This window comes from Pinus tabuliformis, chromosome 2_1, assembly GCF_031772625.1.
Source record: "Pinus tabuliformis cultivar Carrire ecotype Pingquan chromosome 2_1, CPIR1, whole genome shotgun sequence".
Lineage (NCBI taxonomy): Eukaryota > Viridiplantae > Streptophyta > Pinopsida > Pinales > Pinaceae > Pinus > Pinus tabuliformis.
Window position 1 is genome coordinate 997,878,059 of NC_142299.1, and position 27,064 is coordinate 997,905,122.

Here is a 27,064-nt window from a genome sequence, read left to right on the forward strand (position 1 = left end):
CAGTGACTTCACTAGAAATTTCATATCATGTAACCCCAACCATTTAACGTAGGAGTAGGAGTAGTGTTTACTTTTTCACTTGTCTTTGCTTTCTGGTTTGCATGTTTGTTTGCTTGCTAACTTGGTTTCTTTGCTTTCTTGTTTTTGTTTTCAATATGTTTCCTTTTCTTACTATTTTTGTTTTCGTTTGTTTGGTTTTCTTAATACCTTACTATTTTTGTTTCCAGAAATAAGTGTTGCCAACTAATGCATTCTGGCTTTTCAATAGAGCATGTGGCTGATATTTGAAGAAACTTGTGACACTGCAACACTTGGCTAGTCTTGTATCTGTCTTCTCTGTGCTTGGTTATAACCTTTGGCTCATGAAGTCTTGATGGAAAATACGAGTCATCTGCGAGGGAAGTTTTGGTCCAACCATGAACCTGTGTACACACTAGGAAGCCCCATGCCTATATTCAGCCTTCTTCTCTATGTGTTCAAGCTCATCCAACTAGTAGAAATGGAGAAGGGGAAAATCTAAATGAGAAAACCTATTTCATAGGTATTACGTGCTTCTCTGAAGGAACAACCTCTTCTACTCTCAATAAGTCGAGATCCTTCTTCCACCCCAAAAATAAAAAAGTGCATATGCACAATCCTCTTGAAAAATACAAAGGCGAAAGAAGAGAAAGGCTTCCTGCACAGAGAGGTGAAGCATGCAACTCCACCGGGGTACTGACCAGGCTCGCTGGTAGTGGAGCAATGCATGTGTTCCTACGTGACTCCATCAAGGTACTATCCAAGCCTGCTAGCAATGGAGCAACACTAGAGATGAAAACTTATACTTTGAAAATCTTCAACTCGTGAGCTAAACTACCCTTCCCGAATTCAAAACATTATGATCAAGTTGAAATTTTGATTTTGTTTGACTGAGTTGGCAAAAGGTGAACCATGTATGTCTGTCAGACCAGGAGGTAACTCCTCAAATGAGAATCTATTATTCATTTAGGCTATCTATTATTATATACAAGGGAGAGAATGTTCAGTTTCATCTCCCGATGACTCTCCATTTCCTCTATTATTTATTTACACTTATATACAGTTGTTCACCCAATCCCTATGATTAGGTGTGAACATTCCCCCCCTTAATCTGAAGGGATGTTGGTGAGTCCAAGCATCATTCTGAATCTTTCAAGCTTTTCTCTTCCAAGTGCTTTAGTGAAGATGTCTGCAATCTGTTCATTAGTGGAACAATGGTGAAGATGGATTGTTTTGGCCTCAACATGATGTCGAATCAGATGATATTTTGTATTGATGTTTTTCATTAAATCATGGAACTTTGGGTTCTTGGCCAACTTTATTGCCGAGGTATTTCCAATCATGAGTGGACTCGATTATACTTGTTTTACCTGCAAATCTTCCAGAATTTTCCTGAGCCACACAATTTCTTTTGTTGCCTCAGATGTTGACACATATTCTGCCTCTGTTGTGGAATCGGCTAGAACTGATTGTTTGTGTGATCTCCAGGAAACAACTCCTAATCCAAAACTCATAGCATAACCAGAAGTAGATACCCCAGTTTCTTTGTCTGCATCAAAGTCTGAATCAGAGTATCCAATCAAGCTGAAGTTGCCCACCTGTGTATACTTGATTCCAAAGTCTTGAGTTCCCTTAAAGTACTTTAGAACTCTTTTTGCAACAGATCAATGTCCCTCACAAGGATTTTGCATAAACCTGGAGAGGATTCCAACATCAAACAAAATGTTTGGTCTGGTAGTAGTCAAGTAGTTGAGACTTCCTACAAGCTGTCTATACTTTGTTGCATCCTCAAATTCTTTTCCTTCAATGGATGTGAGCTTTAATTTTTGTTCTAGTCAGAGGATTGCATTCAGTCATGCCAAACCTATTCAATAGATCTCCAATGTACTTCTTTTGATAGAGGAATATGGACTTCGGATGTTGAGTTACTTCAATACCAAGATACTAATGAACATAGCCCAAATCATTCATTTCAAAACCTTTCCTCAATTCCTTCTTTATGGATACAATGTATCTCTCATTTTTCCCTGTCATCAAAAGATCATCTACATATACCACAAGATATACAATTGTTTTGCCAACCTTCTTGAAAAACAAAGTTGCATCATCAAGATCATAATGTTTGAAATTGAGTTTTAGAAGATGCTTAGTTAGTTTTTTATACCAGGCTCGCGGCGCTTGTTTGAGTCCATACAAAGATTTCACAAGTTTGCATACTTTATGTTCATGTCCATTTATGGAAAATCCTTAAGGCTGGGACATAAAAACATTCTCTTTTAGATCTCCATTCAAGAAATCATTTTTTACATCCATTTGGTGGACTATCCAACCGTTTTGAGCTGCTAGGGCAAATAGTGTCCAGATGGTAGCCCATTTTGTTGTGGGGGCAAAAGTCTCCTCATAATCAACCCCTTCCTTCTGTGAAAAAAATTTTGCCACAAGCCTAGCTTTGTGCTTGTCAAGTGAGCCATTAGATTTATACTTGTTCTTGTAGACCCACTTGCACCCAATTGGTTTGGTTCCCAATGGAGGATCAACCAGCTTCCAAGTGCCATTCTTTATCAAGGCATCATACTCCTTTTGCATTGCTTCTTTCCATTCATCATGGGAAGCAACTTCTTTGAAGGTATTTGGTTCAAAATCTATAGACAAATTCAATTCACAATGATAAGAAACATCCATATCAACAGGTGAATCAAACATTTTTGAAAAACATCATGGAGCGCACCATATTTAAGATTTTCCTATTCATTCTTTTAGCTACTCCATTCTGTTGGGGATTATAGGGCACATTTGTTTGATGTTTGATCCAATGTTGGCGAAGATAGTTTTCAAATTCATTTGAAGTGTATTCTTTTCCATTTTTAGTGTGAATAGTGCCAATATAAGATTGTGCATCATTTTCAATCCATGTATGAAAGTTCTTGAATGTTTGAAAAGCATCAGATTTGTTCTTCAATAAATAAACCCAACACATTCTGGTGTAGTCATCAATAAATGTCATCATATATTTATTTCGATTTGCAGAAGGAACAGGCATTGGACCACATAAATTTGAATGAATGAGTTCAAGTTTTCTATGTGCTCTAGAATGTGAATCATGAAAAGACTCTTTGCTATGCTTTCTTGGAATGCAAGCATCACATTGCTTAAGTTTCCTAGGAATTGTAGGCAAACCAGTAACACCATTTTTCTTCAACAAGCAGAGGCTTTCATAGTTCAAGTGTCCAAATCTAGCATGCCATAATAAACTTGATGGAAATGTACCTTCTTCATTATGAGAATTGTATGAGAAATTTTGTGCTTGAGCAGAGGTACCCTGCAACTTGAGAAGCCTTTCTTCTTCTATCCCCGTCATGACAAGTGAGTGGTTTGATGCTTTTATCACCTCAAGATTTCCATCAAACATGTGAATGGAGTGTCCTTGTTGGTAGATGTGGACCAAGGACAACAAGTTTCTCCTCAACTGTGGGAGTCATAGAACATGATGCAAAAGAAAGTTTGGAAGACCAGGCAATTTAACCCTGATTGTGCCAAGCCCTGATGGCTTGAGTTTTGATTTGTCTACAAAGTATACTGCTCCATCAACATTTTCAGTAAATTCTTCAAAAAAATATCTTCTAATAGTCATGTGGCAAGTTGCTGCTGAATCAAGAAACCAATCATTTTTCCAAGAAGCAAGTGAAGAATTAAATAAGTCTTCATTTACTCCAATATTACAGTGTGACACAACATAGTGAGTGGATTTAGGTCCTTTACCTTTATCTTTGTCATTAGTTTTACCTTTGGGTTGGTTTCTTTCATGCTCAATCATGTCCCAAGGAAAATTTCATGTGGATGCATCATGTGATCCATCTCTTTTGTAGCGTATGCAATGCAAATTTGACTATTCTCCTTGAGAGTGTCTGCCCCCCCTACCTCTGAAATTTCTTCCTCTTCCTCTTCGACCACCTCTTCCTCTGGAAGAATATTGAGCAAGATTATTCTCTTTATGTGCAAGGCACACAGCCTCTTCAGAAGACCGAGGAGTTGTCTTCTTCCCAAAAGCTTTCTCTCTTTTAGCAAATTTTTTTTACAAGGGAGTCAAAGGTAATATCTTTAAGGTTTCCATTTTCTTGCAATGACTCAAGATAATTTGAGTAAGTGGGATAAAGTGCCTTGAGAAAAGCTATCAGAGGAATGTTCAGTTCAACATTAGTGACTTTGATATCATGCATAATAGATTTTACTTCTGATGCAAGAGCAAGAGGATCATCATTTTGTCATTCAAGGGTGAACAATTTAATCATGAGTTGAACAACTTCAAGTGCAGAGTGTGAGTCATAGAGTTCCTTCATTTTTTGTAAGGCTTCAAAAGCATTTTAAAATGGTGAAATATGGCAACTCACCTCTTCATTTACTGATGCTGCAATCAATGCATAGGCCTTGCTGTTCTTATTTTCCCGAATGACAAATTCCTTGTCTGAGGTAGGTTGTTTTGGCTCTTTGTCTCCATTTCCAACACACATTCCTTTCCACAGCTCATTAAAAATTAGAGTGTGTTTGATTTTACTCAACCATTCCGGATAGTTCTCCTTCCCAATGAGAACCACTCCCATAATAGATATCAATGAATGCATTTAAAAAAAAAATGTACTATGTTGCCAATATATAAAAAATGCACTTCTTGTGGTTAAAAATTGCACTCTGATATATTAAAAATAGAGGTATTATTTTTGGGAGGTAATATATGGGGGAGGGAATATTTAGGGAAGGTGGTATATGGGGAAGGGAGAATTTGGGGGAGGTGGACAGCGTGGAAGCCAAACATCGTTGTATATATACCAACGTTATATATATATGGAACAACGTATATATGGGACAACGTATTTCATATATGGAACAACGTATATATGTTGGGAGACAACATGTTATATATGGGGAGACAACATTATATATGAAAACAATGCTTATAAATTGGGAGACAACATGTTATATATATGGAACAATGTGGAGAGGTTAGTGTAATATGGAGTAATATGGAGAAATGTTTATGGATACAGGAAGCAATATTCCATGTAGAATATTTAAAATTCCACCTCTATGTTTGTAGCAAACGACCTTCAATATAAGGTCACGGGCTCGTGGGTATCAACATGTAACCACAGTCGTGTCATGCCAAATCTCAAGCAATAACCTTCTAAAAATTAATCTCTCCACCAATGCCAGAGGGCTCCATCACGCTTCTGCTACACCAGAGGGCTCCATCGAGGTATTTCAATGTCAATCAAATCATGAACCAGAAGAATTTAAAAGCAGTACTGTATTTTTTTCATCAGTATAATATGCAGCTGGAAGAGGTATGGGAGAGCAGCGCTTTGAGGAGCAGTGCTTATAGACCACACCAATGCAATATTCAGATTGCATTTACTGGGATTTGGATGTGGGAGGTGAGAAAAAACGCAGCAGAGCATGAAAGCGGAGGAGCGTGGGAGATGATACGATGTAAGGAATAGAAATGCATATGACAGTGCACTATTCAGGCCTCTGGAGCATGACAAAGGTGTCAGTTCTACAGAATAGGAAAAACATAGGCTAGGAGGGAGTTACAAGGGCAAACTATAATGTCAAATATAAAGCTGGCTCTAATACCATGTCAGGCCAGGGGTTAACTCCTCAAATGAGAATGTACTATTCATTTAGGCTATCTATTATTATATACAAGGGAGATACTGTTCAGTTTCATCTCCCGATGACTCTCCATTTCCTCTATTATTTATTTACACTTATTTACATTTTTTCACCTAATCCCTATGATTAGGTGTCAACAATGTCCATGGGGTAAGTGGGGAAGCTGGAATAACCCGCACAATGATTCAATACTCCCCGAAAGACCAAGGTCCTATGCTATCAATGAACCAAAACAGATAAGTTGGAGTTCTACCAGTGTGTCGCCAAGTGTTGTAGCACTACAACCACCCTCAAAAATTTTGGCCTGCACCCAATTTCGGAGCCTCCCTTGAGAGTTTCTCTTGATGACTACACACACTCGGGTTCACATCGTGAGCTCGTGTGAGTCTTCACACCCACCTTTCTTGATCATTTCACCCAAGGTTTTTCATGTTGATGTCAAATTCATGGTTGCGAACATGTTCTGGTTATACTCAAAGTCTTCACTTCGTGTGTACTTGTTGTGTTCACTATGAAAACATTTGTTGCACTCACACATGGAGTCATATTCACTATCGTTCAAGTATCGTCATGGTCAACCAATGATAAATCACAAGTGTCGCACTTGCTGCTTACACCGTTGGTTAGTCATGCTGAGTATGTGTGTCTGGATGGTTTGATTCATCTCGTCGTCAAGTCATGTAAGTGTGTGTTTGCAAGATCACGTATGCATCTTTCACTCATTCACACACTTAGTCGCTCTGTTGAAGTTCTGATGACAAGATTCCCCTCTGATAGCCAAACCATCACGCCACCATCGACTCAATCGACTATCACCCAAAACAGCACAGAAGCACCAAGAAATCCATTTCAATTTGTGCTTCCCACAAGCGAATCGATCAACCTTCATGCAAGTCAACCAGAGAGTTCGACCCAGTAGCCGCCCTGGGACTAACTCCCAAAGTCTGCAGACCTTGCTCACTCCATTGACTAAGAAAGTTGCATAGACAGGCCAGACATACACCAAGTGCCCATCCCTATCTCCCTCAGAAAATTTCAAAGTTTTTCTAGCCATCCCTCTCAACAGTCGATCGGTTGCTCACCAAGAAAATTGCCTAGATTTCATGAGCAAGTCCTTTGTTGCTCAGCAATCAACTCAGCTCAGAAAATCCACAAAGGTGACCATCAAGCCAACCTCCCAGCTTCAACACAGTTTTTCCTGCTAGCAGCTCCCGGTAGCCAACTAACATTTCCCCTCAGGAATTTTGCAGTTTTTGTTGCCAAGCTCCAGCAGTTGACTACCAATTCCCTCCATGAATTGCATAGTTTTTGCTGCCAAGCTCCCGGCAGCTGACTGCCAATTCCCCTCAGGAATTGCGCAGTTTTTGCTGCCAGTAACCCAACAACTGATTGCCAATTCCCCTCAAGAATTTCTTAGTTTTTGATACTAAGATCTCGCTACCCACTCATTCCGGAAACTGCACAAATTATGCATCCCCAGCGTTCCCGCAGCCCGGACTGGTCCTCCCAAAAATTGCACAGTTTTTTCCTCCAGCTAAGCCAGACCCCGCGGATAGTCACTGTCGAACCGGATCACCCATCTTTATCATCCAGTGACTCCTGCATAGTTTTCATCAGTAGTTCTCAATGCCTCCATCCCGCCTCACAACCTTGTAACCTCTCCCGGTCACTTGCATCTTAAATGATCATGCATCATGGTAAACTAGGAGGTTTATGGATTTGATTTCATCTCATCATGAGTGACTGCAGACACAGGTTCACAAACAAACATGGCACGATGATGGATGGGATGAACGAAGGGAGCACATGCCAAAGGATAGGTTCACCAACAAATGAACAGACAATGTATGCAAAGAGATGTGATCACGAATGGATGATCATGCAAATATGTGTTCACAGATGGACAGATGAGAAAATCGGCAATATGTGTTCTCGAATGGATGGATGGATGAACATGCAATTTTTATGAATGAACAAACTTGTCAAGCTTACCAACATACAAGCAAGGAGCAATGTGTGAATGCAACATCAAGCGAACCAACAACCATCGAAGACTCTGTGCACTTTGCCATGCGGAGGTGAAGTTGTGGCACACCATGAGGACATCCATCACCCATCAACACTGCAGCATGACATGCACACCAGCAACAACACGAATGTGCCAGCACTGTTATATCGAGTCATGTCATAAGTCATGTTATCCACATCTCTATTGTGGGCCATATTGTTAATCAATGTAATGTAACGTGGAAGTCCAAGAGACCCACTTGTTGTATGAAGAGTCATGTAAAGTCAAAAAGTCATAGAAGTCAAATAGTCATGAGGGTAGTCGAATAGCCACAAGGGTCAGTTTCACCCTTGGCTATAAATACCCCCTCATTTATACATGCAAAGGACTTTTCACCTCAACTCCTCCCACATAGCCTTGAGAGTCTGTAATCTTTTCTTTAAGGAGTCAGTAGTGGCTCCAATTCTCCACACGTGGGCTTAGTGATGTATGGTGTAACGATGTGTCTTGGAATTTTTGCTTAATTCAAAAGCCTGCTCACAGGCTAGCACATTTTCATACGTGTATTGTAACTATTGTAATACTAATATTTAACACTTGTAATACATGTTGCTTTAACCTGTGTTTAACACTTGAACTAATTCACTTGTTGCAATACATATATGTTAATGAAAATGTGTTGTATATGTTTTTAACATTGTCTCGCCCATGTAGACTACTCTCCCAGACATCAGACAGACCTTTCACATAAAACTTGCTATAACAACCATTGTACTCATGCGGACTAATCTGTTGAGTCTTATATGTGTTATCTTCCCTTGTGTGTTGTGACTGTCCCATCCGTGTGGACTACTCTGCCAGAAGTTGTGCATGTCTTGTTGTGTTGTGTGTTCCTAGTAGAGTTGGGACTTCTCCCAACCAACTTGGGACTCACTCCCACCCTCTCCCTCTACAGTGAAAGAACCATTAACACAAGAGCCAATTACAATCACCAGGCACATGAACCTCACTTCTTGCAAGACAAAGCAGATCACTCGCTTGTGCTGACAAGAAAGAGTTGAGGAAAATCTTTAAGATAATGGCAACCAGGCCATTATACTAGATTGGACTCTCAAACCAAATTGTGTGAGGTCTTGTTGGGACTTCATACTAGGGTGATCCCCTAATGTTGGCGGGTCCAGCACCATCAACAAAACCATTCATCAACTAATCAAAACATAGCCATAGCCATAGCTAGAACACATTATAGAACCATGCTTATAATTAACATATAACAAGAATATTGACCATGATAGAACAACCATAAAATCCACATAATAACAAGTAAAAGTACTCATGAATCACAATAAAAAATATATATCTTATTAACATTTGCAAAATTCAACCAAGTCAGGGACTTCCATATACCACCCGACCATAGATTGAGCTGAACCAAATATTTCTTTCAACCAATCATGCTCGTGCCATAATCCAAGCATTAATGTGGGAACTCAATGCATAAAAAACTAGGGCTTCCTACAGATTAAACCACCTCAACGCTGAGGCTACCATGATCCCGCCAAAACCGGTCAAGAGATCACAATGCCCAAAAAAATCTTGGATGCCTCAAATTTTCTTCACCAATACCTTGAGGAATTTTCCTATCTCCACCCACCTATTGAGTGCTTCCCATAGATTAAACCACCCTTACCTCCAACGGTTGGGAATTTTCCTGATACCACCTCACCCAGTTCTAAAACCTTCTAGCAATCCAAATCTCAACCAGAAAAAAATCCCATCACATCATAGATGTCCGGAAATTGAAAGGCAAGGCTGAAACCACTGCCATACCTAAAAAATCCATGCCAGTCATTGTAAAAGAACCAAATATGAAAATTCATGTACCATGCATTCATAAACTAGCTAGGAAATCACACATGCAACTTGTTACCTCCAGTCCTCTTCCTGAAGATGCTTGATCCAAACTTGCAACTTATGGAACTTTATGGATATCATCCACCATCCATCACATCATCTTTAAAATAAAATTCTAAGGTCCAAGTAGTGGAAGATCACATCGGGCATCAAAAAAAAGTTATCTAACTCTTAAATGATAACCTGACTATGGCGTAGAATTTAATGAAACAACAGGCATATCAACATCAAAGTGAAATAAGTTTTGACGTAGGCGATAGGGTATTTTTAGGATTACAAACATACAAAAAAATGTCCCTCAATCAATTTAAGAAGGATAATAAATTATCACCCAAGTATTATGGTCCTTACAAGGTGTTGCAAAAGATTGGTACTATGGCATACAAATTGGAGCTACCTGCATCTTCCCGAGTGCACCAAGTTTTCCATGTTTCATGCCTAAAGAAGGTTATAGGTGACTAGCTCCCGGTTCAAGCAATATTTCTAGAACTTCAAGAGGAAGGAAAAATCATATTGGAGCCTAAAGTAATAATAGAAACAAGAACCCATAGTTACAGAATTGATCAATTTCAGAGTATCTCATTAAGTGGAAGAACTTACATATTGAAGATTCCACATGAGAGGATAATTATTTTATACATAAGCATCCAGAACTACTCAAGCGTTGTGGACAACACTTTTTTCAAGGAGAGGGGCATGTTAGGTCCTTATAATAGTAGTGTAGCCCCCATATTGTTATTGTTGTGCCCCTTTAGAATGCCACTATTATTATTGGTGTGGTGTTACATTATTATTTTTATGTAGGAACTAATTATATTGCGTTGCTTTAGACTCCATATATATAAAGCAGGTCTTGTCATTTGTATCATCCAAGAATTTTTCATTTATGTGATGTAAAAAGAGGTTTCCCCCTCGAAGAGGCTTATTTTCAAGTCTTTGATCTATCTTTTCTCCTGTTTTGTGATATGGTTACATAAAAATATCAAAATAATGTATAAGTACTCAATGAAATTAAAATGAAGAATAACTCCTCTACAGAATTAATATCCTTAATAGCTCATCAGTAAAAGAGAGCATAGTTTCAAGTGAATAAAGAGTTGGCAGTGTCATTAAAAATATGTAAATGCTATAACATAAGTTGTAAGGGAGGCATGATGCATTTGTAGGATGTAGAAAACATATGATGTGTGAATAAAGTGAAGTAAATGATTTATTTCAATTAACAACAATGCATAAGTTCAAGGGGAGCAACATTTTGCCTTTAATAACAGAAAAGGGAAGAACATGTAAGAATAAGGAGATATAACAAACAGGGGGAGAAATGTAGTTAATAATAAAAGTTTCAAATAGAGGAATATTTTTAGACACTAAGAAAATTTTCATACAAAATAGAGTTATAGATAAGGAGAATCCCAAGTTTACAGGGATAATCCATTTGGAATTGATGTCAAAAGGGGAGAAGTTACAAGCACAATGAGAATTGAATATAGGGCAAGTTCTACAGTATCATTACAGAATTGACTAAGGGTTTCCAATCAATGAAAAAGAGGGATATTAATTGAAATATTGTTTTCATTAGTGTCAAATACAGGGAAAGACTACTTATGCCCGAAATAAATATTGGAAAATGAAGATTGTTGAAAATATTGTTTTTGGACTTTTAATGCCCCATTTGGATACCCTATATTTGAAGGAATATTTAATCCAATTATCTGTCACAAATGGGAGAATAAAATATATGGTTGTAAATATTATTCTAAATCCTTTCCAACGGTATATGACACTCTCTTTAACTCTATAGGAATGAGGAGATATGAAGGATTTCGTTTGGATGACCCAACTAAAGTACAAGCAAGCTGACCCAACCGGTTTTCCACGTCAACCCCATAAGTGAACGTACAAACACTATAAATAAATGAAATATGAGTTCATTTGAACAAAATTCAAGCAATAAGAGATATGAGGTCTCAAGAGGCACTGAGGAATAACTTTTGGGGTGATTCTTGGAGCCTAAAGGTGGAAGTAAAAATGTGATTAATGGGGTGAACGAGTCATTCGGGAATTTTTGCTAACTTTTTTCTAGGATGCTTTAGACCATGAAAATTAGAGGATACATATAAAATATTTCCACATACCTACGATTCAAATTACATTCCTTGGTTAACTATAATTTCACAGATATGCTCCAAGGAAGTTAGTCTTCTTGAATTCTCCTGAATTTTTCTTCAAATAGGTCAACTTCATATTTTCACTATATATTTCTTTCTATGATATTTTAGAATCTGAAATTTGGAGGAAACAAAGGAGGGATATCAAGGTACATATGGTAGAAATTTAAAACCCTATTTTTCTACAATTTCAAAGATATGATTGGAGGAATTTAGTGTTCCTGAATGCTCATGTAACATGCTTCAAACATGTTAGCTTGCCATTTTTGTTACGTCTTTCTTTATAAGATGTTTCATACTATGAAATTTGGATGAGACAAAGAAGAGATATCTAGGTACCCATGGTATAAATTTTAGAACCATATTTGCAAAATTGGATACTTTGAATGCTATACAAATTTGTTCTTAGGAAGAAGCCAAAAGAAACAAGGTTTGGGAGAAGTAGACTTAGTGAAGGAAGAAGTAGTAGGTAGACTTGGTGAAGTCATAAGAAATTAATAGAGTTGGTAAGACAAAAGTAGCAAGCATACTTGGTCAAAACAGAAGCAATGAACAAACATTATGAAGAAGAAAGAAAGTAGGTTTGTGCCTATAAATATTTGCAACAGTGGGGATTTTTGTCTCATGTAGGTTGGTGCCTATAAAATGGAAAAACAGATTGGTGTCTCTGGTAGGTTGGTGCCAACAAAGTAGTATAAGGGATTTCTGTCTCATGTAGGTTAGTTCCTACAAATTTTCAAAGGGAATTGGTGTGTCATGTAGGTTGGTTCTTATAAAGAAACGGAGGGGATTGGTGTCCCCTATAGGTTGATGCCTACAAATTAGTAGAGGGGATCAATGTCTTCTATAAGTTAGTGGTTTCAAATAAATAGAGGGGATTAGTGTCTCCTGTAGGTTAGTACCTACAAAGAAGCAGAAGGGATTGATGTAATAGTAGGTTGGTGCCTACAAATTGATGTAATAATAGGTTGGTGCCTACAAGATATTTCATATAAAGAATTTTTGTGGTTTTCTCCCATAAGGGTTTCCATGTATATATTTTGTTACTTGTTCATTTTATGAGATTGATGTTTTATGATATTTGAATGAATTTAAATAAGTAAAAATATTAATTATATTTATTCAACCTCCCCTCCTAGTAAAATTGGGAATTCCAATAAATTGATGTTTTATGATGCTTGAATGTTTTAAATAGAATTTATTACACTTATTCATCCTCCCCCCAATTTCAGTATAATTATGATCCAACAATTGGTATCATAGGTGGATCCTTTAGAAGTAGTGTAACCATCAGAAGGTAGATCTCAAAGTGACAAACGACTAGTCAGGAGAGAATTTTAAGATCAGTAGAAACATGACCATATTAGCAATACAAGTAACACCATAAGTGGAATAAAGGATCAAAAAATAACTAAGATTTCTCGCAAAGATAGTAAGAAGGGGTTCATAAGAATTATTTATTCAAGAAAGCCTTTCACATCAAGGTATCAAAATTATGTGAAAACTTAAAGTCAAAATAATAATTTTTGTAAGAAGCGGTGGCGCATGAGCTTCAAGGTCTAGGGTTTGGTGCTGCAATTTTGCAGGCTCAGCAATAGCTCTGGAAGCACATAGAGACAGATTAGTGGATTTACTTTACAGAGGTCGAGGACTGACCCGACAAATGGTAAACGGGGGGTCCACTGGGACCCCATCCTTCAAGCAAGTAGTAATGCAGAAACAGAAAGCGCAGGAAGGATTTAAAATCACTGGTTATGGAGAGCGTAAGGAAAACAGTGGAACCAGCAGAGAAAGGACACAACAGTTGCAAAAAGAAACAAGAAACAACCCAAAGATGAAAGAAAAAGTAAACAATGGACAGGAGAATAACGACAAAAGAGTAGATGCAAGCCAAAGAGACACAGTACCAATAATAACCCAAACAGAAGGCGAAGAGGAACATGGGGCAGAGAAGCACCCTCAAGAGGAAGAGGAGAAAGCAAAGGCTTCAAACCCCAGCTCCAACAAGGCAATGCAAGGAGCATGCAAACCGAAAAAAAACGAAACCCTCCGAGTGGTCTTCTCAGATCCGGACATTCAAGCTTATAGAGACCACATGATGGAACATGCAATAATATGCAAGTTCATGGGACTGTGGCCAATGGAACGAGCGCTCTGCCAATGGATCAAGCAACATTGGAAACCTAAAGGTGATGTTAAACTACACCTTGGGGCAAAAGGTTTTTTTACTGTTGTCTTTACGAACTTAGAGGACAAGGATAGAGTCTTCGATGGAGGACCATACTTCTTTGCCTCAGCAGGACTCTACATGAGACCCTGGAAAGCAAACTTTGTGCCTGAAAAAGAAACATTCACACAGGTTCCTGTGTGGATCCGCCTATTCTCCCTTCCAATAGACTATTGGGGACTCGCGACGCTTAAGAAAATAGGAGACCGTCTCGGAACCTTCATCAAAGCTTCAGAAGCAACGATGCAACGAAGATACACTTCCTGTGCAAGAATCTGTGTGGAGATGGACGTCTCAGGAGCCCTGCATGAAGGCCTATGGCTGGAATTCAGAGATGAGGACTACTATCAAGCCATCGATTATGAGCAAATCCCCTTCCGATGCAGAAGGTGTCATGAACATGGACACCTTGTCAGAGAATGCCCTTTAAACAGAACAGGGGAAGAGCACAAACCAGAGCAAGCAGCAAAGAGCAAAGAAGCCTTCACAAAGCCAAAAACAAGACAAAGAGCTAACAGAAAAAGAATATACAGAGCAGAGGCAGGCCCAGGCATCATCAACAACACCTTCAGCATTCTGGAAACCGATACAGATTCAGAAGGAACAAACAGGGAAACAAAACTTAATGAAGAACCAAAAGACAAGCTAGGACACAAAACAAAGGACGGGGAGGAAAATATAATCAGAACAGAAGTCCAAATGCAAGAGTTAGAAGACGAGCACGATGAAGATACTGATATGCTAACTAGCGATGGGGGTAGTGAGGAGATGGAGCTCAATGAAGTTCTAGAAAAGGAAGGGGTGAACCTCCCAGATATGGAAAAAAATTGGAGAACTCAAGGGCTGGAAAATATTCCGGAAGAAGAAATAAGGAAGATCAGTGATCTCTTCATCGCAAGACAAAAGGTGGAACTAGACAGGAAAAACAGGAGATTAGGAATTGCAAAAGGCACAGGAAATCATTCAAAGAGCATCTCTCTTAATCCAACAGGTCGGAAGCAAAGAAAGAGAAGAGGCAGAAGAACAAATGGGGAGGTATTGCATGACTTGGGGATTCTAATGATAAACTCAGGTAAAATGAAGGCTCTAAATGCCTTCCCGTCTTACCAATAATTTATCTAGTTATAAATGAAAATCATTTCATGGAATGCAAGAGGGCTCAATAGCCAAGCCAAACAAAGACTTCTTAAGAGAAAGTTCCAAAAAGAAAAGCCAGATATTATGTTCATACAGGAAACCAAATGTGCCATTAACCAAATGGAGAACATCAGCAAAAGGCTAGGTAAACCTATAGAATGTATAGACGTAGCCAGTCAAGGATGGGAAGGAGGCATAGCTACTCTTTGGGACACCAGAGTAGTAGGCATCATCTCAATGGAAGCTACACGATCGTTCATCGCCACAGAAGTTCAAATGACAGGTAATTCTGAAACTTACCTATGCATAAATGTTTATGGACCGCAAAGATTAGAAGACAAATTTTCTTTTCTTAATTCTCTCATGAGTTTAAAGCTTAGACACCCAACCTCAAAGATCATCATGGGAGGGGATTTTAACATGATAACCTCTCTACTGGAGAAGAAAGGAGGAATCAGAAGGCTCAACAAAGATACAAAACTCTTTGTTGAATTCATAGAATCTGCCAAACTAGTAGACATCCTTCCCAAAAATGGTTCCTACACTTGGAACAACAGGAGAGGAGGAGACAAGTTGATTGCCTCTCGTCTGGATAGATTTCTGATCTCGGAAAGTATTTTACTCGAAGGAATAATAGTGGACTCTGACATTCTTCCCAGTGGAGGATCAGATCACTGGCCAATCGCTTTGGAGGCAGCCTTCCTAGGGACCCCTAGAAACAAGCCCTTCAGATTCGAAAAGTTCTGGTTAACTCACCCCAACTTTGCAAATTTGCTGAAGGAATGGTGGTGTGAACCATTGGATATCAGAGGAACCAAAATGTTCAAGCTCCAAAGCAAATTAAAACACATCAAAAACAGAATTAAAGATTGGAATGCATCCAAATTTGGGAACATCTTCTAGGAAAAGAACATCATAGAAGGCAAGTTAAATCAAATTCATAAATAATGGGCTTCAGGGAACTGCAATGAAGACTCAAGAGAACAGGAGAAGGTATTGATGCAACAATGGCAACTCCGTTGCCAGCAGGAAGAGACACTTTGGAAACAAAAATCAAGGATCCAATGGCTAAAGGAGGGAGAACAAAATACCAAGTTTTTCCATAGATCCACGCTGGACTACAGGGGGGCAAACAAAATTCTTCGGCTCAACAATGAAGCAGGGGAAACTCTTCAAAATCACAAGGAAATATCAACCTTGCTCACCAGGCACTTCAAGCATATAGCTCAGGAAACGCAGGAAGAAAGATCAGAGGCCATAGAGGAACTAACCCAAGCTATACCCCACATCATAACTTCTGAGCAAAACTCAGCTCTGCTAAGAGAGGTTTCGATGGAGGAGGTGGAAGACGCTGTCAAGAGTATGCCAAATGATAAGGCACCTGGGCCTGATGGTTTTACAATAAACTTCTACAAAGCATGCTGGCCAACTATTAAAACAGAGGTATGGGAAGTTGTCGAAGATTCCAGACGCTCCGGCTCCATTCTCAAATCCCTGAACTCCACTTTCCTAGCTCTAATTCCTAAGGAAGAAGAAGCCAACTCCCCGGAAAAATTTAGACCCATAGCTCTATGCAATGTGATATATAAAATCATATCTAAAGTTATAGCCAACAGACTTAAGCCTATTCTTCCTGACTTAATCTCGGAAGAGCAGTCAGGCTACGTGGAGGGCAGACAAATCTTAGACAACATCCTTTTAGCTCAGGAGATGGTTCATACCCTGCAGACAAGGAAATTACCAGGCATGTTGATGCAGCTAGATCTCTCCAAAGCCTTCGACAAAGTCAACTGGAATTATCTGGAGGCCATTCTGAATGCTTTTGGCTTTGACAAGCAATGGACCAAATGGATCCTTGCTCTGATTAAATCCACCAATTTTTCCATATTGGTCAATGGCTCCCCCTCTGAACCTTTCTCCCCCTCCCGAGGCATCAGGCAAGGAGACCCTCTCTCCCCATTCCTTTTTGTGATCCTTATGGAAGGGCTTAGCAGGCTCATTCACAAAGCAAGAGAGGAAGGGAAAATCAAAGGCTTACATCCTCTCCCCTCCATACCTACAACAACGCACCAGCAGTTTGTAGATGACACAATGCTGCATGGCACTCCAACTGTGAAAGAAGCTAGGGCCTTCAAGAACATTCTAAACCTCTTCAGCAAAGCTTCAGGTATGGAGATTAACCATGCTAAATCTACTATCTTCTTCTTTAATACTCATCTAGCCATCCAGAACCATCTATCCAACATTCTTGGCTTTCGAAAAGGCAATCTACCCTCTAAGTATCTGGGAGCCCCGCTCACAACTAAACCTTGGCAAAAAATTCACTGGGAAAAAATCTTAGCGAAAATGGAGAAAAGATGTAAGCATTGGACTCATAGGGCTCTTAATTTTGCTGGAAGATTGGTCCTCACTAAAGCAATACTGCAAGCCATTCCGCAGTATATGCTTTCCATCATGCCGGCTCCTAGCGGAATCCTTCAGAAAATTAGAGCTATTCAAAGATCCTTTCTGTGGAGTGGCAATGCTGAGAAAAAGAAATGGGCACTGGTGGCCTGGAACAAATTATGCACTTCGAAAGCAGCAGGTGGCTTAAATTTAATTGATCCCTACACCATCAATATGACATGCAGAGCCAAGTTGTGGTGGCGTTGGCTGAAGGAAACCAATCTACCCTGGGCCAGACACTGGAAGGAGAAATACACTCCCAACTGCAACGAACAGGACTTAATAAGGATACAGGAAGTGCCGGAGGGTTCTCCAATATGGAATTTAGCTAGAAGGAACCGCAACTTAGTTCAGGACCATAGTTTCTGGGAAATCCGCAATGGGGAAACCGCCCTCTTCTGGGAAGATGCTTGGCAGCAACTCCCAAAGCTGGAAAAACCAGAGCTCGAAGATTTTAAAAGAGAATGCCAGAACAGGGGAAAATTCACCGTCCACCACTACTGGAGTCCTAGCAGCTGCGACCAGGAATGGAGAGAATGGACACTCCAGGACACTGAAAACCCAATTGAGGAAAACAATAATACAAGGGATCTACTAAACCACTTAAACAAACGAAAAATCAGAAAGACCACAGAAAGCGACATGCTGAGATGGGGTATGAAAGGGAGTGGTAATTTCACTCTCAAAGAGGCCAGAGAGCAGCTAGAACATTCGGAGCAGGTGGAGGTTATGCAATGGTGTAACAAGGTTTGGGATCCCATGTTTTGGCCTAAAATAAAAACCTTTCTCTAGCTCCTAATGCGGTGAAAAACTCTCACCTGGGAGAAACTGCGCAAAAAAGGTTTCGAGGGCCCTTCCATATGCCCCTTGTGCAATCAAGCTGAAGAAACTATGAACCATCTATTCAACACCTGTGAATGGGCTGATCACCTTTGGCGAGGGATGGAAACTATAATGCAACAAACTAACAGAGATAGGGAATCCATTCAAAATACTATTATGAATTGGCCAAGCGAGTACTCTAACAACTTAAGAATCAACAGTATATGGAAAGTCCTGCCCGGCTTCATAACTTGGACCATATGGAAAGAAAGAAATAGAAGAATTTTTCAAAGTGAGCACAGAAATATAGAGCACTCGCAAATTACCTTAACCCAAAATATTCGTCAATTAATCTTGGTAAAATGCAGAGCAGATCTTGACAACCAAGCTTCGGCCGAGGACCAGAGAATTATGAACGCCTTCAACCTGATCAACGAACAAAACCTGGGATCCACTGAGCGCCAGCAAAACCTAAACACTGTGCCAAAGGGCTGGAGACGTCCGCCGGAAGGGTTTCTAAAGCTAAATTTTGACGGTGCCTCGAGAGGCAATCCTGGCCCGGCAGGCATTGGAGGAATCATCCGGAATCATGAAGGGGAAATACTTCACATTTACAGTAAAGCTCTAGGGGAAGGCACCAATAATGAAATGGAATTTGCAGCCATGGAAAAAGGACTAAGGATTCTCCGAATGAACCAAACAAGCAACGCAGTGATTGAAGGAGATTCAGAGGTAGCCATAACTGTGGCCAGGAAAATCTACGGGGGAACGCCAGCCAGCAGAGTCACAAAACACTGGCGACTGTCCAAGGTCACAGACAATATTGCCAAACTGTTAGGAGAAATGAAAGGCCTCATCTTTCAGGCGGTAAGGCGAAATGCCAATTCGGTTGCTGACCACCTGGCAAATCATGGGATTGAACACCCCAACACAATGTGGGATAGTTGTTGGCAGCATATTGACAACCCACAATTAAGAGAAAAATGCATGCAACTCTCCTGGTTAGATATGGTGACGGCAGAGGAGTCTGACCGGAGGGTCGAATAACTCAGTGCCATAATTGCTTAGACAGGCTGACTAGACACGCTCCATTAATTTCCAGCAGACCTCGAAGGACAAGCGGGATGAGGGCAACTATGACAGAAGCAGGTGACAAAGATTTGTGCAGTCTCATGATCTGTGGTGATATGAGCCGCTGAAACATAATAAGGAAGAGGGACACTTGGCAAAACATGGAGCAAGCAGGGAGCGGTGACCGTAAAGGGATACAATTATTCCACAACCCAACCAAAATTCCATCACGCAGCAATTATGGTGATCTGACGTGCAAGTTGCACAGAGATAAGCGATCACACACCGGTAATCTCCCCGGAATTCGTTATTTAACCACTATCAAAGGCCAAAAGAAAAACATTGTTTCAGCATGTAGCAAGACAGAACCTCCTCACTCTGCAGACAGAGCTCAGGATAAAGCTAGGAGAGTTAGAAACACAATGGCAGGGGAGGGCAGCCGCAATAAGTCTGCCAACAACGACCTTCGACAAGCGAGAGAGATGTATGAGAGGCGAACCTCGCAAAGGAACAAGCGTAAGATTATCGACTTAGAAGCCATAGTCCAGGAAGAGGAAATCAAGCTTTCTGACCAGCAAATTGGGAAAGAAGTAGATTGGATCCAGGACCCTGGAACTCTCAGCACTCGAGCCACTCAATTTGTCAGAACTCAAGCTGAGAGCTGGCGCATGAAGACCCTTCTCGCGAAAGCAATGGATATTCAGGGTGAACATGCGGAGCAGCTGCGCAAGCTTCAGCAGTTCGCAGAAACCATGACGCATGATCATATGGCGGTAGTGGAGAGCAGTGAATTCAAGCTAAGTGCGCTGCACCAACAGGTCGACACCATGGACAAGAAACTCACGGTCCTGATTAAACTTTTACGACAAGTCATCGGGCAAGACAACAAGCCTTCAGACATGCAGAAGGGAGAACCGACTGGAGACCAGCAGGGCAATCCGCCCAAGCCAGGGCAGGTCAACATGTCAAGGTCTGCTCCGGTCATGGAGATGTTTAAGCGCATCTGACTTTGAAGTCTCTCAGACTCCTCGTCCTCAGCGGACTTCTTTTGTCTCGTGGCTTGCCACCCCTGCTTTCCTCTTCTCAGCGGGTTGATATGTTCACTGTCCAGGTTTCCTCTGTTTATGTCTTTTGTTAGTTCTAGTCCTATGCCGCCCTGCGTGGTGTGCTGGCTTTCAGTTTCCTGTTACTCTGCCTTCTCTAGTTTTCAGTCACTCTGTTCTCTTCTGGTCTCCTGTGGTAAGGCCTACTGCTTAGCGGCCCGTAATCTGCTGAAGTAGAAGTTTTGTACTATATTTTCATCTTGTTAATATCAAAGCTAACTTACACAAAAAAAAGGTATCAAAATTTATCTTCAGCTATTGCTTTTCTTGAGGGAAAATTTTAAGAACCCCCCCTAAATTTACATGTATAATAAATGGGAGAATCTTCATGGTATATAGGAAAAATGGAAGGCAATTTTATCAATAATATGATATGTATATATAATTTTTTGGCGAATCTCTCACCAAGCATGGCGAATATTTTACTCAATTATAAAATCTTGTGTTTACTGAATACACAAATGAAATCATTGCATTTCTTTAAAATATCTTTTGAAATCAAAATTACCAAAATTACATATCGATAACCTAGTGGGTGTAGGATAAAATTCACCCGCGCGATTCATAGAAAGCATGAGAAAAAACCTAATACTATATATAAAACCAAGAAAAATTCAAATTCAAATTCATCACTTCTAGGGACCTCGTAACCACCCTGCCAATACACGAGTATGTTCCTAAAAAAACCTAATACTATATATAAAACCAAGAAAAATTCAAATTCAAATTCATCACTTCTAGGGACCTCGTAACCACCCTGCCAATACACAAGTATGTTCCTGTTTGCAATTAGAAAAATTACCTAAATTACAATTTGTTTACTCCAGCATATGTTGGAAAGTTATAGAAGGATGACTAGTGCAATCAATCCATTCCTTTTAGCCCTGGATTTGTTTCAGTTTAAAACAGAAGTATACAAATACACTTGTCCATTGTCTATGCTTTAACCATTCACCTTAAGATGTTTTTACAATATAATTTCCTAAGTCTATTTAATATCTTCATTATCATAAAAACCAACCTATATCCATCTTAACTCCACATCTACCACTCTTAGGGGGATGAAATCTATTTATCCCTCTGAGCACTTGGTAGACCCAGAATTAAGATGGATCTAAGATGATAGCATTTCCCCTTTAAATATTCTATCCTCACATGAATACCATGGTATTACCATGGGTCAATACCATGGGTTATAACCTGGAGCTTAAAAATTACTATTAGTAATTTATAAAAATTAATAAAATTAATAGTTGATTTTTATTTTATTTTTTATTTTAACCAAGCTAAAATGTTTAACATACATTAAATTACAACATCCATTTTTACTCTTGATCGGATCATATATTTTTTTCACTCTATGCTAGTTTTCATATCACGATATTTGATACCTCTCAAGGGTTAGTAGATCCAGAGTAAAGATGGATCTATGCTGGTTTAATTCCCCCATTTAAATAGGCTATATTCCTGGTGAATACCATGGGTCAATACCATGTGCCATTTTGGTGAATACCATGTGTCAATACCATGTGCCATTTTTATTTTTATTAATACTAATATTAGGGTTAATAATGTTTTTTTGCATGGTATTAATAACAATCTAGTCCATGGTATTTGTCCCATAGTATTTTGCCTATAGGTTTCACCTAAATATAACGCATTTTTTGAGTGTTCGTAAATATAAGGTGACTTATGGAATAAATATAAAAAAATGTTTTATTTGTTTACCATACCTCTCGTTTATTTATATTTTTATTAATTTACCATACCTCTTACAAATATGGTATTTGGCCCATAGAATTCACTTAAATAAAACCTCTTTGTTGAGCCTTCATAAATAGAATGAGGGTTATGGACTAAATATAAAAAGACGTTTTATTTATTTACCATGTGTCTAGTTTATTTATATTTTTATTTATTTACCATACCTTTTGAGTAAGTATAAAAAGACGTTTTATTTATTTACCATACCTCCACTTTACTTATATTTTTATTTGTTTACACCCTTGCATGTATATAAGGTGACTTATGGAGTCAATATAAAAAATGTTTTATTTATTTACCATACCTCTCATTTATTTATATTTTTATTAATTTACCATACCTCTTTTATAAATATGGTATTTGGGCATTTGGCCCATAGGATTCACTTAAATAAAACCTATTCTTGAAAATGGGCAAATGGATTCACTTAAATAAAACATATTCTTGAAAATGGGTGAATGGAAGGTTGTAACTCCTAATTTCAAGGGCTAAATTTACCTTTTTTACCCTCTCCCTTAAAATAAGGTGGGCTATCTGAGGTGATTTGTAAAAATGTACTATGATACAAAATATTCACCCACTAAAAATTTAAAACCCCTTAATTTCGCCAAAGGGCGAACATTCGCCCCTAAAATTTTCTATGCTTTTCTTGTAATAACTTTGGTAAAAGTAGATAGATTATAGAAAAAATCAATATGTTAGAAATAGAAGCAAGGAATCTCATAAGACATCAATGAATGGCTACATAAACTAGAAATCTAGAATTCCTTATGAGATAGTGTTAGAAGATACAACTCATTTTCTCCCCTATTGGATCATATTGAATGTTACAAATGTAATAATTATCTCCACAAAGCATGTGATTATAGAATCATCTTAATAAGACCTCCTAAGTAAAACAAGAAAGAAAGATGCACAAGGTTTGGAAAATAAAGCAAGAAAAACTGGAAGAATGTGGATTTTCTCTATATGCTTAAAGCTAAGGAAGTTAATGGTATATTGATAGTGTGTGTCAAAACATATGACAAGAGATAAGATAAAATTTCTCTCTCTAAAGGTAGAAAAAGGAGGAATTGTCACTTTTAGAAATAATGCACCAAGTAGAATAATGGGAAAGGGGACAATTAGTCTTGTTAATGGAAATGATAGAACTCAAAATATCTTATATGTTGATGGTATAAAACCAAACCTATTGAGTGTTAGTGAAATGTGTGATCAAGGATATGATCTCACATTTCATTCTAAAGGATGTGATATAGGAAAGAAATATTTGGTAAAGTTGTGGAAAATCCAACTAGAACCTTAAGTAATGTATATATCCTAGATGAGGAAATTGGATGTAAGTTGGTTATTTCATAGAAGGATGGGTCATATAAGTTTTGACCATTTAGTAAAACTCAACCAAATAGAATCATTGGGAGACATGCCAAATATTTCAAAACCAATTCATACTATTTACGAGCTATTTCAACATGGAAAGTATATAAAATTCAACTTCAAGACAAAAGACTACTCATTAATAAAGCCATTGGTCCTTATTCAGATAGATATTTGTGGGCTTGAAAGAACATAAACATTAAGAGGTGAGATATAATTTAAGCTTTTTATTGATGATTATACAATAATTACATGGATTACTCTCACGAAAGAGAAGTATAAATAATTTGACAAGTTCAAAATATTGAAAGCTCTATTTGAGATGAAACTGATCTAAAGGTCAGGTGCTTCAAATATAACATACAGGGAGAGTTTACTCACAATGAATTCACTTAATTTTGTGAAAAACATGGGATTGGAAGAATTTTTTTAATAGCAAGGACTCCTTATCATAATGGTGTTGTTTAATGAAAGAACATAAGTGTGTCGGAAATGGAAAAAAATTCTTAATGAAGCAAAGCTTTCAAACACCTTTTGGGGAGAAGCAATTAATACAACATTTTAAATCTTAAATAGATCTCAAGTCAATGTAAACAACAATAATACTCATATTTAATTTTGGAAATGTATACTTGCTTCAGTCAAACATTTCCAAGTATTTGGAAACAAGTGCTAGATCAAGGTGAATGGAGACAATTTTGGAAAGTTTTATTTTGGATCAAATGAAGCAATATTTCTTGGCTATTCATCTAGAAGAAAAGGCTACAAATAATACAACAAAATACTACGAAATATAATAGAAAGCATTTATGTGAGAATAGATGAATAATTACTCCAAAAAGAAAAGCAACAAAAAATGAATGATTCTGGGGAGATAATTAAAAAAGAGCATGAAGAGGAAGAACAAAAATAATGAGAGGAAGAGTAGGAGGAGATAAAACTTCAACATCTAAAGACTCCATATAGATATGTTCAGAAGTATCACCCAAAAAATCAAATATTTAGTGGTAAATATTTATGGGTTTAGACTAGAAGGAAATTGACAAGCACACCAAAGCATGCAAACTTTTCCTTGTTATCTAAAATAGAACCCAAGAATTTTTCTTAAGCTAGTGAACATGAACATTGAATCAATGCTATGGAGGAAGAGATCAATCAAATTAAGAAGAATGAGACATGGGAATGTTTTCCTAGACCAAAAGACAATAATATAATTGGCACCAAGTGGATCTTAAGAAACAAATTGAATGAAGAAGGATAGGTAGTGAGAAATAAGGATAGATTGGTTTTAAAAGGATATGCACAAGTGAAAGGTGTTGATTTTGAAGAAAATTTTGCTCTAGTTGCAATACTTGAAGCAATTTGAATGTTCTTGGAATTTTCATGTCTTCGAAGGTTTAGAGGAAGTCAAATTTCTTACATAGATATTTAGAGGAAGAGGTATATGTTGAAAAACCAGAATGATTTCAACTATAAAAAAATGAAGATTATGTATGAAAATTAAAGAAATGTCTTTATGCACTAAATAAATCTCCTAGGGAATGGTATTAATTATGATAAATATTTAATGTAACAAGGATTCAAAAGGGGAACAATATATGGAAACTTGTACATCAAAACTGATAATGAAAATTTGTTGATCATTGTTATCTGTGTTGATGATATCACTTTTGTAAGCGATGTAGACACAATGAGTCAAAGATTTGAAGAAAAAATGCAAAAAGAAATTGTAATGTCTATGCCAAGGTAATTGCCACTCTTCCTAAAATTGTTGGTTGTTCAATTAGGTAAATGTATATTCATATCCCAATCCAAAAATGTTAAGGAAATGTTGAATAAATTTGAAATGGAAAAGTGTGCACTTGTTAGCAAGTTAGGCAATGATGACGAATCTCTAGATGCAATTAAAACTTTGTACAAGCCAATGATTGGAAATTTATTATACTTGACAACATCAAGACCTGGTATCACATAAGATATAAAATTAGTTGCAAGGTTTCCGTATACACCAAACTATACACATGTGCAAGTAGTGAAAATAATTTTCAAATATTTGAAGGGGAATATGGACTTTGATTCTTGGTACTCAAGAATAAATGATTTCACCTTAACAAAATACACATATTTAGACTAGGAGAGAAGAGTTTATGAGAAGAAAACACTAGTGGAGGAGGATTCTTCTTGGGAAATTGTTTGGTATTATGGTTGAGCAAGAAACAAACCTCAATCTATCTATTCACAGTTGAAGAAGAATATATTGTATAACATCAACAAACTATACTTAGGTCCTTTGGATGAAATAAACTCTAAAAGATATCAAGGTAGATTATGTTAAACATATATCAATTATTTCTGATAATTCAAGTGAAATAAATATCTCAAAGAACCCTATTATGCATTCAAATACAAAATATAATCCTATCAAATATCATTTCCTCAAAGAACAGGTATATGATCAGAATGTTTATCTGAAATACATTATTACTAAAGAGCATATTAGAGATATATTTAACAAAACCCTTCCTAGATAGACATTTGAATATCTAAGAGAAAATCTAGAAGTGTTATCTCTCTCATCTCATTGATGAAATGAAAGCATAAAGAGAAGTGATAAGTTAAATTTTTATAGATCACATCAAGAAAATGGAAACTTTAGAGACCGAGTTGCAAGAGAAGGACAATTGGAAAAAATTGAAATTAATTGAATTACATGTGAAACAAGTCAAAGACTTGTTAATCATTAAAGGAAATTGTTGGGAGATAAGCATAAAAAGGAATAGGATCTACGAAGTCATAAATCATAAGCTTGGGGGGAGCAGTTTACAAAAGGGGGAGAATTAAGTTGAGAATATGTATTAATTTAGAGGATTAGTCCTTTTCCATTAATGTCTAAGGGAGAGAAACTATAGACAAAAGAAAAATTGCAAACAAGAGGAGTTTTAATGATGAAGTTGCAAACAAAGGAGTTTACAATCAAGGGGAGTTACTCAACACTTTTCCAAATTCATTTAAGGGTTTCCATCAATGGAAAAGCGGAATATTATTGAATAATGTTATCATTGATGTCAAAGCCGGGGGGACTCTAGGGAGGAAACATGATATAAGGTGAGAACATGTTTGGGTGTGGAAAGAATAAAAGGGGAAAACCTCAAAATTAATTTAGGGAACACAAGGAAGAAATCTCAAAAATTTGAAGAAACCTAAAAGTTATAAAAGAAACATAAAAATTCATTATAATATAAAATCCCCAAAAAATCCAAATTCGATGAGCCTTTGTTGTTATTTAATAAAACGAAAATATCATAGGCAGTTGATGAACCCTCTACTAGTTGCTCACCAT